The sequence below is a fragment of the Capsicum annuum genome, chromosome 8 (assembly GCF_002878395.1).
Source record: "Capsicum annuum cultivar UCD-10X-F1 chromosome 8, UCD10Xv1.1, whole genome shotgun sequence".
NCBI classification, from domain to species: Eukaryota; Viridiplantae; Streptophyta; class Magnoliopsida; order Solanales; family Solanaceae; genus Capsicum; species Capsicum annuum.
In genome coordinates this window covers 171219406-171236444 of record NC_061118.1, presented here as the reverse complement: position 1 = coordinate 171236444, position 17039 = coordinate 171219406, and the positions used below count along the sequence as shown (strand labels likewise).

Below are 17039 nucleotides of genomic sequence, written 5' to 3'. Positions count from 1 at the left end.
AAGTCTCAAAAGTCACATAAATAATAAATCTAGTAATTCTTGTGAAATTTGTCCTGCGGCTAAGCAAAGCAGGTTATCTTTTACAGAATGTACAAATAAATCAACTTATATTTTCCAACTGATTCATGTAGATGTTTGGGGACCTTACAAGATTCCAACTTATGATAAGATACAATATTTTGTCACTGTTGTAGATAACTATAGTAGATTTACATGGGCTTGTTTGTTACAATTTAAAACAGAATTCAAGGTTGTGCTAAAAGACTTTCTGTATATGGTGAATACACAATTTGGTGTTAAAGTTCAGGTTCTAAGATCTGATAATGGCACAGAATTCTTCAATTCTAGTTATAGTAGTCTATTCTCTTCTCTTGGTATTGTTCATCAAAGTTCATGTACATATACACCACAACAAAATGGTATTGTAGAAAGGAACCATAGACACATATTAGACATTGCTAGAGCTTTAAAATAATGCCCATCAAATATTAAGGAAATTGTATCAAAACAACTGTCTATCTGATTAATAAACTTCCCACAGTTGTGTTAAAAGAAAAATCACCTCATGAAATGTTGTATGGAAAGGAGCCAAAAATTGATCACTTGAGGGTATTTGGATGTCTACGTTTTTCTTCAGTTCTACCTAGACAGGATAAATTTGCTCCAAGAGCAAGGAAAGCTGTCCTTATGGGGTATTCAGAGACATAAAAGGGTTACAGAGTCATGGATTTGGAAACCCATTAATTTTATGTTAGCAGGGATGTTACTTTCATGGAGCATATGTTTCGTTTCAAGAAAGATGCAACTATACATGCTGAAACCTATGACAATTACATGCATCCATTGTTTCCTCCACCAACACACCTTGAAATAATGGTTCTTATCACACTAGTAATATTACACTTGATATAGCTCATGATGCAGATGTAATCTCTGAAGAAACGCCTACAGTAGTGAATGATGAGGAAGATATGGTGGACTTAGTGGCTGTTGATGAAGTAGTCAATGTTGATGATATGGGCAATGAGGATGATGCACCAGATGCTAATGAGAACAATCAAGATGTACCACCACCTGCTCCTACAGATGATACCAGATAAATAAAAAGAACCATAAAACCTCCTATCTGGCATAAGGATTATGTAATGCAGAAGAAGGCTAACTCTTCATGTCCATATCCAATTGATGCTTATGTCTTATATAAACATCTTAACCCTTCTTATCAAACTTTTGTTGCTGCTTTCTCTGCTGTAGTAGAGCCTTCTAGTTTCAGAAAAGCTTCTCAACATCCAGAATGGATAGAGGCCATGCAGTCTGAAGTTAATGCTTTAATTCAGCATAATACATGGGTGATAGAACCTTTACCACCTGGCAAGAAGGCTATTGGTTCTAAATGAGTGTATAAGGTGAAACATAAAGCTAATGGTGATATTGAGAGATACAAAACAAGATTAGTTGCAAAAGGTTATAATCAACAAGAGGGGCTGGATTATCCTGATACCTTTTCTCCTGTGGCTAAGATGGTAACTGTCAGAGCTGTCATTAGTGTAGCTGCATCTCACAATTGGCCTTTCTTTCGAATAGATGTGCATAATGCTTGTCTCCAAGGTGATCTTACAGAAGATGTTTACATGGAGTTGCCTCAGGGGTTTCTAGAGGCAGGGGGAGAACAAGGTATGCAGGTTACTGAAGTCACTCTATGGCTTGAAACAAGCCTTAAGACAATGGAACGTCAAGTTGACTGAGGCCTTGATTAGTACAGGATACTCACAAAGTCCATATGATCTTTCTTTATTTACAAAGAAAGATGGGTTTAACATAGTTACTATACTTATATATGTTGATGATCTACTTATAACAGGGAGTAGTGACTTGATGATACAAGAGCTGAAAGCCAAAGGAAGGAAAAAGGAAACATGGTCACTCCCTCGCCCAATGCCACTACTCAGTGAATCATTTGTTAAGAGCGGTGTCACGAAGCATGTGGAATTTGAAGTTGAATTGGTTGATGATTGTCAGAACCTTTTTATTGAAGTTGATATGGTCGAAGCAGGGGAAGGTACCAGTATGGAAGATGTGTAATTCATAGGTCCAACTGTCCGACTCAATAATTGGGAAGTCACTCCTCTCCCCGTCAGGAGGGAGTTTTGATAGTTTATTTTGTTTTTCTTTCTGTTTATCCGAGTTATTTCAGGGTTGTAATTCAGATTTTAGTTTGCTTATGTTATGTTGGCAACTATGTTTAAACCCTTCTATCTTTTTATTTAATGAAATGCAATGTCCCTTTTGTTTCGTGTCTAATATATTTTGTTTTTCTTTTTTTACACAGTTCTCTTTATGCTGATTCTAATGACATGACATGCATGCGGAATTTTCAGCCTGATCTTAAAATCCAAACTAATCAAGATGTAATGAAGCAGGATAGGGAATATGATGAAGGAGAAGCACTAAAAGAAATAAGCAAAGAGTGGGAACAGTTTGAAGACAAACCGAATCCTAATTTGAATGAGACTGAGCCAATAAATCTAAGGGATCAAGAAGATGTTAGGGAAACTAAAATCAGTGTACACGCTTTGCCACAGCTAAAAGATGGAATGATTCAAGCATTAATTGATTACAAAGATGTTTTTACATGGTCTTATGATGATATGCCTGGTTTAAGCACTGAATTAGTGGCTCACAAATTACCAACTGATCCTGCGTTCCCTTCTGTCAAACAGAAGTAGAGAAAATTTAAAACAGATGTAAGTATTAAAATTAAAGAGGAAATCATGAAGCAACTTGAAGCCAAAGTAATTCGAGAAGCTCGCTATCCCATGTGGTTATCCAATATTGTTCCCGTACCAAAGAAAGATGGCAAAATTCGAGTGTGTGTTGATTATCGTGATTTGAACAGAGCAAGTCCGAAAGATGATTTTCCACTGCCCAACATCCATATTTTGCTAGACAACTGTGCTAAACACGAGGTTGCCTCTTTTATGGATTGTTATGCCGGATATCACCATATCATTATGGATGATGAAGACGCGGAGAAGACGTCCTTTATCACACCATGGGGGACTTATTGTTATCGAGTGATGCAGTTCGGTTTGAAGAATGCTGGAGCAACATACATGAGAGCCATGACCACTATGTTTCATGATATGATGCATAAGGAGATTGAGGTCTACGTGGATGATGTGATTATTAAGTCAAAAAGTCAGGCCGACCATGTTAAAGATTTAAGAAAGTTCTTTGAAAGGCTTCACAGGTATAATCTCAAACTCAACCCGGCAAAATGTGTATTTGGAGTTCCATCCGGAAAGCTGTTGGGGTTTGTAGTCAGCCGTTGGGGAATTGAATTGGATCCCTCAAAAATCAAAGCCATTCAGGATTTGCCCCCGCCCAAGAATAGAACGGAGGTGATGAGTTTGCTTGGTAGACTGAACTACATTAGCAGGTTTATTGCTTAACTCACAACCACTTGTGAGCCCATATTCAAGTTGCTGAAAAAGAGTGCTGCGGTAAAATGGACTGAAGAATGTCAGGAAGCGTTCGATCGAATCAAAAGATATTTGTCAAATTTGCCTGTGCTGGTACCCCCAGAACCTGGTAGTCCTTTGATCTTATATTTATCAGTCATGGACAATTCTTTTGGTTGTGTCCTGGGTCAATATGATGTCATAGGCAAAAAGGAGCAGGCTATTTATTATCTTAGCAAAAAGTTCACCGCGTATGAGGCCAGGTATACTCTTCTCGAAAGGACGTGTTGTGCCTTAACTTGGGTAGCACAGAAGTTGAAGCATTATCTCTCATCCTATACTACTTATCTCATCTCCCACATGGATCCTTTGAAGTATATCTTTCAGAAGCCTATGCCGACAGGTCTATTGGCAAAGTGGCAAATATTGCTTATTGAGTTTGACATCGTATATGTGACTCGAACCTCCATGAAAGCCCAAGCCTTGGCAGATCATCTTGCTGAGAATCCCATCGATGAAGAGTACGAGCCATTAAAGACATATTTTCCTGATGAAGAAGTATCGTGTGTCGATGAAGTTGTTATAGATGTTGATCTAGGTTGGAGGTTATTATTTGATGGAGCTATCAATATGAAAGGAGTCGGAATAGGTGCAGTTCTTATCTTTGAATCGGGACAACATTTCCCGATAACAGCACAACTTTGATTCTACTGTACTAACAATATGGCAGAGTATGAAGCCTGCATTCTTGGTTTGAGGTTAGCTGTTGATATGGGAGTCCAAGAATTATTGGTGTTGGGAGATTCGGATTTGCTCATCCATCAAATTCAAGGCGATTGGGAGACTCGAGATTTGAAGCTCATCCCGTATCGACAATGCTTGTAGGAGCTATTTCAACGATTTGTGTTAGTAAAATTTAGGCATATTCCAAGGATTCATAATGAAATTGCTGATGCTTTAGCCACTCTGTCTTCAATGCTCCAACATCCTGACAAAGCCTATATCGATCCAGTGCATATACAGAGTCGTGATCAACATGCTTACTATAATGCGGTTGAAGAAGAGCTCGATGGAGAACCTTGGTTCTTGGATATCAAGCGGTACATTCAGTCAGGAGAATACCCAGCATATGCCACCAATGATCAAAAGAGGACTATTAGGCGTTTGGCTAGTGGATTTTTCTTAAGTGGGGGAATCTTGTATAAGAGGATCCCAGATCTGGGACTTTTGAGGTGTGTAGATGCAAGAGAAGCCTCGACAATCATGGTTGAAATACACTCTGAAGTATGCGGGTCGCATATGAACGGTCATGTCTTGTCAAAGAAGATTCTTCGAGCAGGTTATTACTGGCTTACTATGGAAATAGATTCTATTCAATTTGTTTGAAAGTGTCCTCAATGTCAGATACACGGTGATCTGATACGTTCTCCTCCTGTTGAGTTGCATGTAATGGCCGCTCCATGGCCGTTCGTGGCTTGGGGAATGGATGTGATTGGACCGATTGAGCCGAAGGCATCAAATGGGCATAGTTCATTTTAGTAGCCATTGACTACTTCACAAAGTGGGTAGAAGCAGTAACTTTCAAGTCAGTGACAAAGAAGACTGTGGTAGACTTTGTTCATGCCAATATCATTTGTAGATTTGGAATTCCTAAGATGATCATTACAGATAATGCTGCCAATCTCAATAGTCATTTGATGCAAGAAGTATGTCAACAATTTAAGATCGCACATTAAAATTCTACTTCATATCGCCTAAAGGCCAATGGTGATGTAGAAGCCGCCAATAAGAATATAAAAAAGATACTACGAAAAATGGTACAAGGGTCTAGACAGTGGCATGAGAAGTTGCTGTTTGCATTGCTAGGTTATCGCACCACTGTTCATACTTCAACAGGGGCAACTCCATATTTATTAGTGTATGGGACAGAAGCAGTCATCCCTGCAGAAGTTGAAATTCCCTCTCTTCGAGTCATTGTAGAAGTAGAGATTGATGATGACGAATGGGTAAAAACCCGACTGGAACATTTGAGTTTGATTGAGGAAAAAAGGCTAACATCTGTGTGTCATGGCCAGTTGTATCAGAGGAGGATGGCTCGAGCGTATAACAAAAAGGTCCGTCCTAGGAATTTTGAAGTTGGTCAGTTGGTATTGAGATGTATCCTTCCTTACCAGGTTGAAGCGATAGGCAAGTTCTCCCCTAACTGGCAAGGTCCCTTTGTTGTGAAGAAAGTGTTGCCCAATGGAGCCTTATATTTGATAGATATTGAAGGCAAAATGGCAGAAATGGCTATCAACGCTAATGCGGTCAAAAGATACTATGTATGATATTTGATCCTTTGTTGAGTTTGTTGCATGTTTAGTACTTGCATTTTTAAGATTGATATGATGAAGGCATTTTATTCTTCTATCTAAACATTGTGTCATCCCTTGTTTACCCGTTTGAGCTTTATTTTATTTTTTCTTTCATATCCCTCTTTTGGAATCAAAATAGAGTCAAGGATAAATGTCGAGGAAATGAGAATTAAAAAAAATCAAAATCAAATCAGAACAAAGAATAAGCTGATGGAACTACGTCCGACCTGATTCTCCTCTCTCGGGAGTGAGATATGTAGGCTGCCCTAGTTCGGGCTCGGTCCAACCAAATAAAGATTTAAGATTCACCCAGTCAACAAAACTGGGGCATGAGTTAAGGTGTTGTTTGAGTCTATTCCAAAAGTTGTAAGTCCCACCCCCACTTCAAGTATCATTTGAGCCCCTTACCATCTTTTCTAACCTTAACCAAAAGCCAAGTTACAACCAAAGAAAGTCCTTTAGATCAATTTTTGATAATGTTAAGGCTAAGCATGTAATGGATATGATGATACATTGTGAAGTACCACTTGTCTCCCTCAGCATAAGAAATCAGGAAAGAAATACAAAAATGAGAGAGTCTTATAGGTGAAAACCCCCGTGGGCATCATAAGGCGATGGTGAGTTGAGAGAAATGAAAATGAGAGAGTCTTATTGGTGAAAACCCTTGCAGGCACCATAAGGCAATGGTGAGTGGAGAGAAATACAAAAATGAGAGAGTCTTATTGGTGAAAACCCTCACGGGCACAGTAAGGCGATGGAGAGTTCAAGAGAAAAGTGAAAAGTAAGAAAAAAAAGATTTGTGGGCGAAAGTCTTTTAAGATGTCGTCAATCGAATATGATGAATGAGTCCAATGGATTTGAAGAAGCGGATCAGCGGCCAAGGCACGAACTCAACAACAAATGGGGAGTTTGGATAGGGAGATAAGACAGCTCTATCCAAAATACATGTCATACTCATTGGAGTTGGTTGTCGTATTCAGATAAGTTTTATTTTTGAATATGGGACATTGACCTTTTCTTTCATTTACATATTCATGCTTTTTGTCTTTTTATGTCATTTATCAAAATAAAAGTCACCATCATTTCTTTACATTTTAAGTCAAGTCTGTGTCAAAACAAACGAGAAAGAATTTCAAAATTTACTACCAGTCTTTCCAATTATATGAGGAGAAGCCAAGGAACAGCCCAGGAAAGAAATATGATCGTAATTCAACATGAAGCGAAGGAAGTCTATCAACCGACAGGCTATTGGATTCGTGAAAGCATTCAGATTTGGGAAAAAAGTGCACCTCAGGGGCATGGTAAAATGGAAACCCATTGTTTGAGTCAGAACTCATTTCCCTCAATCTGGATCCGGGTCTATGATGCGGCAAGACAGGGCTGTTAGCGATTTGGAACAAAGATAAAAGGAACGAGTGCTGGGCAGATATCTGAGAAGCCAAGATCTGCAAGCCACCACTAAGTTTTTAACTGATAAATTTTCTTTGTTGATATAGGGGCAAATTCGCTTCACTTAATTCATCTATCATTGGAAATGCACATCAATGGGTTTTCACTTTATGTTCAGGATCCTCCTGAAAAATGGGATTTTACTTTTGTTCAGGACCCTCCTGAAAAATGGGATTTTACTTTATGTTCAGGACCCTCCTGAAAAATGGGATTTTACCTTATGTTCAGGACCCTTCTAAAAAAGGGGATTTTACTTTATGTTCAGGATCCTCCTGAAAAACGGGAATTTACTTTCAATTCAGGAACCTCCTGGAAAATGCGACAACGCTTTCAAAAATGAAATACTACTTTATTATAATTCTTGTTTGGGATAATTTTCGTTCTAGTTTTAATTTTGGGTTTCAGGAGCCTGCCTGAAGAACAGGGTGATGAAATAGCAAGTCAGAGGCCCGCCTGGAGAACAGAGTGAAGAAATGAAAGTCAAGCAACAAAGTGATAGAATAGCAAGTCAGGAACCCGCCTGGAGAATAGGGTAAAGAAATGAAAAGTCATGCAACAAAGCGAAGTAATTGAAAGCCCAACAACAAGTTGAAAGAAATTGCAAGTCAGGAGCCCGCCTGAAGAATAGGGTAATAAAAGTCGAGTCCAGAGCCAACAGAAGCTGTATAGATAGGATTTTGTAAATTCATTTATGTTTTAACTTGTAATTTTCATTTTTTTTTGATGTAATAACTGAGCCGCGGACCGGAACCTCGATGGAACCTCACTCGACTCTCCAACTCGGTATAGTTCACCTCCTTCCAATCCTTGGAGATACTTGTCACTTGATCCTCTCATAATGTGAGTAGGTGGGATGTCTTAAGTCAAAACCCGGTTGTCATTTTTCCTTATGTTTCTTTCTTTGGATAATGGTCGGGTCAAAATTTGGTCTCGCTGTCTACTTCTTTGTCTGAAAACACTTCGTGTTTACATTCAAAGGGGGCATGATGTAGACACCTAATTTCGTCCCTCCCTGATGTCGTTTTACCCATTTTTACCTTATCCTACCATGTACCCTCACCCGTGTGATGATCCCTCCACAAATAACAAAAATAACAATCCCCTAACTAATTTTGTCTTATCCTAATATTCTAACAACCCACCTAACTAAAAATTGACAACACATCCTAACCCCTACCCCTCCTACCCCACTACCCCACCCTCACCTAATATATACACTACACCTCACGGGATTGAAAAAAAAAGGAGAACATTCCAATTTTCTTTTCTTCTTCACAGGACACTCCACGGAATACACAAATCCATTAACACAAAAACTGACCATCTTCTTCAATAATCCACACGCCATACCCACAATTCACAGACCAAAAACACTCTCACACTCTCAATTCCCATCACCACACAGATTTCCAATTTGGATTGAATTCACTCACACAGAAAAGGGATTCCTCCATTTTTGGAGTTCAATAGAAACAAATCTCACGCATATAGAGTCGCCAGACCCGATCAAAATGAGCGAGAGAGAGAGAGATTCGAGGTTGAGAGATAGAAACGGAGAGGAAACGTGCGAGAGAGAAATTTGGATGAGTTTTCACCGAAAAATTTTGTCGCTGCAGTCGCGTTTTCAATTTCGGTTGCTGCCGAGCTTGCTGGAGCTCCGACGTAGCAAAGAGTCCTCGTTTCAGTCCAAAATTTCTCGGAAAACACTAAATATCGCCAAAAACTGAGTCCCCATTCCAGATTCCGGTGAAAACAGTCAAAATTTGGTTTGGGTTTTTCTTTTGCGACGTCGAGTGGTGCGAAACTGTTTGGGGTCGGTTTTCATATTAATGCCTTGCCACTATTCTTGAAATCTGTCCGGTTGCTACTTGTGGATATCGAGTTGATTTTAAAGTTTGAGGTGAAGCTCGGTTTGAGGTTTTAGATTTGGAGAGTCGAGATTTCATTGGTGTTTATCGAGGTTCTTGGAATGGCTCTTATTTCTCTTATTAAAATCAATCGAAAGCTCTTGAGGTCCATCTCTTTACTCCCGTACTTTCTTCTTTATTTTATTTTGTTGAAATGGCTATGATTATGTGTTAGGTGATTGTAATTGTTTGATGTTGTTGATGTTATGATCACGTGCTTGGTGATGTGACTCCGGTGGTATGATGAAAGAATTTGATTAGTTTTAATGGTGCGATTGATTAAAAGGAATTTTGGGGAGGGAATCAAAAAATTGGTAAAAAGTGAATATTATGGTATCTTAATTCATTGTTGAATGTGATATGTCGTCGAGCGGATAGGCAAACAGTAAGTTGGGTAGGCAAATTTAGAATTGGTGGATTGTCGGAATGTTTGAAATATTTTTTTTTGAATGTCTTGTTTACCGTATTTGAAAGGTGTATTCATTTGGCAGGGAAATGCCCCGAGGTATTTGTATTTATTCATCGGGAAATGCCCCGATATACTATGTTGGCGAAAAATGATCGTGATGAAGGCCCGAGGCATCGGGTAAAACAACGGAGTTTAGCCTAGGACTAGTTTAGAATAGGATTTATATTTTTGTTTTTTTTGGACTGTATAATTGGACTGGACATTACATTTTGGATTATTTTGTTTTATTTATCGTTTGATTGTTTTGCGTGCTTTTGTGTGGTTTATACATTTCTTAGTGTCAAAAATAGTCGATACACTCTACCAAGCGACCGTGGTTATCGAGGGGTGCCTAACACCTTCCCCTCGGTCAACAGAATTCCTTAGCTGGAGTCTTCGTTCGCAAACCAGTTTAAAGAGTTGAATGGTTTTGAAAAGGATTTTTCAATGGTGACTTGGCACACCAGATTATGTCAAGTGGCGACTCTGAGTAAAAAATATAAATAAAATTCTTTTTTGAAACAAATTTTCATTTCTTGTCACTTAAATAATAAAACCCTTTTCGAACATTAAATTATAACAATCTCTTTGGAGTGCGCAAAAGGGGTGTGACACCCTATACTAAGAAGTAGGAGGATTAATCAGCATGTCCTCAGTTATTTATTTTTTATCTAGCTTTGACATTGCTTGCATCTCCTCTCTAAACTTTACTTCAAAGCTTGCTTTTGCACATCTCCAAAACTGTTTCCTTCTCTCTTCTCCTCTCCAGTACACATGCCAGTTGCTCTAAATATGTCTAGCACACATTCTTCTTTCAGCATTTGGTAGCAGATACATCAAAACAGGAACAAGACCCTATAATAAGTATTAAGTATTATTAAAACAGGAATATTATTGGAAAATAAAGTCAAGTAATGAGAAAAATAATTAAGTGGTGGTACCTTTTGTTGGTATGACATTACAATCAAGCCTTCACCAGTTCCCAGATTTAGATCTGCAATCAGATACCTTATGAACCAGTCCCAGCTATGTTTTGTTTTAGTATCCACAACTGCCTATGCAATAGGATACATTTGGTTGTTGTCATTTTTCCCCACAGCAACCAACAACTCACCCTTACAAGCTTCTTTGAGAAAGCATCCATCAAAACCAATAATTTTCCTACACCCATCTAACTATCCTTGCCTGAAGGCATGAAAACACACATAGAAATAAACAAAGAGGTTCTTTCCTGGTTCAGTTTCTTTGTCAATTTTTATCCAACAAGAACTTCCAGGATTTGTTGTCTTGATCATATCTGTATAGTCATATAATCTGATAAATTCCAGCTTCCAATCTCTCATATTCTCCCTTATAACAATCTGTTTAGCCCTATAACAAATAGTTTTACCTACATAAAGACCCAACACCTCTCTTACTAAATCTTGAATTTTTCAAATCCTAATGTATGACTGAGAAGCTATTCTGTCCTTGAACTTTCTAGCAACCATCTTTGAATCACACATCTTGTTCTTGTTTAGAGGTATAATTTGTGAATAGGGTTATAGTTCTTAACAATAAAATCACCTGAATCCCTATCAGTAGAAGCAAACAGCAACCAGTTGCAATTAGCTGCAATGCACTTCACCATTATTCTATGTTTTTCATTAGGTTTTAACTTCACTTGCCTTTTATACTCTACAGCATAATCTGCAACAGCTTTTCTAAACTAATTTGCACCCACAAAAATCATTCCAAGCTCAAACACAGAAAACTCACAATTTTCATCATACCTAGTTTTCTTGCTTCTCCTTCTTCTAGGTAGATCTACTCCTCTAACAGCATCTACATCTATCTCTTCACTATCTTCACTCCAACAATCAGAACTATCAATATATTTCTCATCTCCACCCAACTTTCCAGAATATTTATTAGCCTTACTTTTACCAATATCCCCAAAGCCTCTATCTATACAACCAACAACTCCCATATGTACTTTTTCAGTTTCAACAACCTTTTTTCTTGCTTTTTTATTTCTTTCTTTGTTGTTGGATTTTTTTCCCTTCTTTCTTGTCTAAAAGCCCTCAACTCCTCATCAACATTTGAGCCATCTTCTGAAGGAATATCTCCAAGATCTGAATTACTACTCAAATAATCTGATTACTCACTTGTTATCCTATTAATATCTTCTACATTAATGTCTTTTACATCAGCCTCATCACCTTCTTCTACACCAAAATCTTCTAGGTTAATATCTTCTACATGGATATCTTCTACATCAGCCTCATCACCTCCTTGTACACCAACATCTTCTACATCAGCCTCATCACCTCCTTATACATCAACATCTTCTACATCAGCCTCATCACCTCCTTGTACACCAACATCTTCTAAATCAGTCTTCCTCTCTTCCTCCACTCCAACAGGTTCCCTCTCTATGTTAGCACTATTACCAACACCAATACTTTCTCTTTCTAGGTCTGCACACTCAATAATATCAGGTGTAGGTAAAAAACCAGTGGGCCATCAGGGTCAAGAATTGGTTCATCTAAAATATGATAGACATAAAAATCAATAGAGTCCTCATGTTTTAAATCTTTAACCAGTTCATAGAGATGTTTGTCACCTTTAACCAACTTGAACTGATTAGTTACTGCATCTTGATAATAAAATCCCCTAACAGCTTCATACCCTTATTCTTTAGTATAAAATAACAATTCTAGTATGGAAAAGTGGTCTTTATCAATGTACCTTACCTCTGGCACACAACTTGCAACATATGTAGGGACACCCATATTGGAAAAGGATCCCCCATGGTGCAATTTTGTGAAAATTATCTCCATTTATTACGTCACCTGTGACAAAGGGTAAAAATTCAAACTTACTTAACAAAATGACCACGGAATATACCCAGAGTACACATCAATAAGCTAAAAGATACAACCTTTAATGCATGTTAAGTAAGGAGACAGAATATTCCCAAAATCATAGGCGTAACAGTGATTTCAAAACCCTAAAAAGTACAATATGCTAAAATTCAACAAATACAAATCATAAGAACACTTACACCAGGAAGATCTGAGGAAAACCCCCAAATTTGTCCTTTGATTTGAGTGGAAATTTGGTTAATTTAAGGTTAATTTAGGGTTGTGAAAAGAGAGAGAGTTAATGGGGAGAGAGAGAGAAAATCTTTCATGGAATGAGATTTTTTCCATTTAAAGTTAAAATGCATTAAGTATATGTGGAGTTAGTTTATACACGTGGAGGGTTTTAAGTGGAATAACTTTCCACATTAGCGGCGTTTGGAGACGCGCCTGGAAGCTGATGAGATGTGGCCAAAAAATGCTCAATTGGAACCAAATTGGGGGGGGGGGGGGTGTTTAGGGGTTTAATAGGTACAAACCTTAGTTTAAGGGCCTAAGTGAATTTTAGGGACAAGTTTGAGGGGCTATCGATGGATTTGGCCAATTACAATACTATCATTCATTCAATACCTCAAGTTCTTTGAAGTATAAAAAGTAAGTCATTTGTCCTTTGACATGGACTAAAATCTACCTAGTCTAACATCAAAAATTGTGTTCTCTGTACAGATTGTGTATCCTACTTACTACTCTACAAAATGTTTTTAAAAAAGTACTTTTTTTCAGTTCCTTAATTGAGAAGTGAGGTCGATGAAGACGTCCTCTCTGCAGGGAATTGTGAGACTAGACATTGGATGACCGAAGCCAAATTCTTCCTCAGCTTGACGAAGCAAGTCTTGAAATAAAGGTTGGCTCAAGAATGATATTGGGATCACAAATCTTTTCTTTTGATTCTCCCCAACATATACAACAAAATGGCCTTTGGGTACATCTCTAGTTGTAAAAGACTTCTTGATCATTCGAGGCACATTTTAACTATGTATTGTCCTAATTAACAATACAAATCTTTGATTTGAAAGAACTATTCGAAATTATAGCTTTTTTTGTTCCGTCTTTTTCATTATCACCTTTTTATATTAGATAACAATATAATTTTAAATTTTTTAGTTTACTCACATGACATATTTAAGATCATAAGTTCCATGAATCTTAATATATGTTCGCACACAATCTTAATAATAAAAAGTCACTAACTGATCCAAAAGTCAATTAAAGTTTTATGTAATGATAATAATAAACTAAGTGAGGATGCATTAAGAAGAAAAGTTGCAAGTGAAAGTTGTGAATCATTGGAATTTAGATAGAAAGCTATAGAGAAAACGTAATGTAGATGTACCAATTTAGGCAGTTTGACTTGGTCAAGGTAAAGTGGTATGAGATGATCCAGTGATTCTCTATATTAGAGACGGGAAGAACCAGAGGAAGACTCCGTATAAATATTGAATACCTTAACGAAATTTCTGAATTAGTCACTATTTTCCATCCCAAGAGGGAAAGAAAGAAAAGAAAAAGAGGCATTCTCCTCACCCACATCTCCTCTTAGGTCATTAGATAAATCTTACATCTGAACATGTGACCAGTTTGGGCCACTTTAAACTTGATTCTGGCTCATAACGATTAGCAACTCATGAGACTTTAGCACAAATATTCTATGAGAGGAATTAGAGAGTCATAAGGAGAAAAAAATTCAATACTAACTGAATAGAACCATCATTCATTCAATACTTCCAAGTTCTTTGAAGTAGAAAAAGTAAGTCATTTATCCTTTGACACGGACTAACAATTAGTGTTTGTGGAGCTAAAGTCTACCTAGTTTAACATACATCAGAAATTGTATTCTCTGCAATCTAGATTGTGTATCCTACTTTACTACTATACAAACTGTTTTTAATTTTTTTTTATTTTTTTTCAGTTCCTTAATTGAGAAGTGAGGTCGATGAAGGCGTCCTCTCTGCAGGGAATTGTGAGACTAGACATTGGATGATCGAAGCCAAATTCTTCCTCAGCTTGACGAAGCAAGTCTTGAAATAAAGGTTGGCTCAAGAATGATATTGGGATCACAAATCTTTTCTTTTGATTCTCCCCAACATATACAACAAAATGGCCTTTGGGTACATCTCTAGTTGTAAAAGACTTCTTGATCATTCGGGGCACACGAATAACCATGATCGTTTAGTTTTAATACAGATGAGCAGAACAATCTTCGAATACTTACAAAGTTTCGGTGAGAGATCAGATGTGGTGGTACATGATCTTTGAATGTGTTTTTATAGGCCAGTGGCAACACACATAGACTTGCTAATAATTAAAGAGTTATTTCTTGGGGCACCCACGACGACAATAGCACCTTAATTAAGTAACATGGTTTTGCCTTCCAACCAATTGTCAAAGTATTAATAGCACCTTAAGGCCCTACCTTTTGTCTGGAGTTGTAACCCAAACATGAATCATCACATATTAGATATTGCTTAGTTGTGACTTTCATGTCTACATCTTGTCATTAACATGGTTTTCCAGTTTACACTTCTTTGAAAAGGATGGAATATCCATCAATACCTACCAATTGAATAAAGTGAGATGTTTCAGTTGCTTCTTAGCTCTCTCGTGAACTTAATCCAGGATAGTTGTCAACTATTTTACATTATTGAAAATATCAGAGTTATATATATTTTTCCTGCATTCAAATTTGCAGGGAAAACTATATGTAACTCAAAATTTGGCTAGATTTTTTGCCACTCTGTGCACGTATTATTTTATTTCAAAGTAACGGAATACCACCTTATTAAGAGTATATATAATGTAATTTATTTCTAGTTTGATTCAAAGCTCTCTGATTTTAGATTTTTAGTATCTATTGTTTTAGAATTCCAAAACTTCTTACGAAAGTTAGAAACTATAGCTTCTGGATGTGACCAAAAAAAAAAGGCAAACATCAAGGTGAGTGAAAGAAAATCAATATTAAAAGCTGCGTTATCAAAATAAAAATGAAAAAGAACGCGGTTGCTTTATTTGATAATAAATTTCAGTCTCGTACAATATATGAATAGATAATATATAAATATTCATATTATCCATCGTTCAACCCATTTTTTACACATGAAATACCAACGAGTTTATCCATTTGCATCTAACCCATTTTTCAATCCATCCATATGTGATCTAATCCGTCCGTTAGCCAGCACTAGTCATGGCACACATCACCAACACCATTGTTACTCAAGGAGAAGTTGACAATGTTTGTTTAGACAGTTTTGGAACGTCTGTCTTTAGCACACTAGGAGTCACCGACTTTGAGAAACTAGGTGTCATGGGCTTTGAGAAACTAGGAATCTCGGGCTTTGGGAAGCTAGGTGTCGGGGGCTTTGAGAAGCTAGGAATCTCAGGCGTTGAGAAACTAGGGGTTGCGGGCTTTGAGAAGTTGGGCGTCTCGGGCTTTGAGAAGCTAGGGGCCGTGGGCTTTGAGAAACTAGGGGTTGCAGGCTTTGAGAAACTAGGGATCTCGGGCTTCGAGAAGCTGGGTGTCGTAGGCGTCGAGAAGCTAGGGGTTGTAGGCTTCGAGAAGCTCGGGGTCGTAGGCTTTGAGAAACTAGGTGTTTCGGGCTTAGAAAAACTGGGTGTTGTGGGCTTTGAGAAGCTGGGCGTTGCAGGCTTCTAGAAGCTGGGGCTCGTAGGCTTTGAGAAACTGGATGTCACGGGTTTTGAGAAGCTAGGGATCTCGAGCTTTGAGAAGCTGGGTGTCTCGGGCTTTGAGAAACTGGGGGTTGAGGGCTTTGAGAAAATAGGTGTGTAAATAGGAAACTCGGAGTATGGCATGACATGAGGCCGGATATCTGCTTTAGGAGTTTTAGGGAGACACGTCGTGCAGTTATAGTTGTTATCATGTGGTCATGCATAAAGTAGATAATAAAGGCAAATATTAAGATAGAGGACAAGTTGTAATGTTGAGCCATTTTTCTGCGAAGTAAGATACTTAAAGAAAAATTTGTTAAAAGAACATGGAATTTTGATATTCTAATGATTTTCCATGCAGCTATATATAGGTTTTAAATGCATTGATAAAGGAGGATTTCAATATTTGATGACCTATTTGCCTGCCAATATTATAGTATTTAGAAATTTTCGTATGATGCCCATATTTTAGTATCTTGAATATCCCTAGCATAAAGGATCAATACCCATATTGTAGTATCTTGAATTTCGCTAGCATAAAGGAATGCGCCGATCTACTAGCATATTTGAGATTGTTAAGCAAGCAAACACTTGTTAAACTAGTTATAATCACCTTTAAATTGTCAATCACAATTTTAATTTGTATCCTTCTTTACTTTTTGCTATCTATTTGAATAAAATTAAATAAGAAGTAGGCATAAAATTAAATAAGTGGGCATAAGAGAGACACCTCGATCATGTCTTAATCCAATATAATTGAACTTGACATGGTTCGTACACCACTCTATGATAGTAGTGATGGCAATGTTGGTTCCCCCTTGTAATACCTAAAGTCGTTAAACTTTTGACTA

The 17039-nt window shown here is 37.6% G+C and overlaps 1 pseudogene; it reads right to left on the bottom strand.

The window, feature by feature from the left end:
• Window positions 1–15555: 15555 nt before the first annotated feature.
• Window positions 15556–16496, bottom strand: LOC124886510 (annotated as a pseudogene).
• Between the last annotated feature and the right edge of the window lie 543 nt (window positions 16497–17039).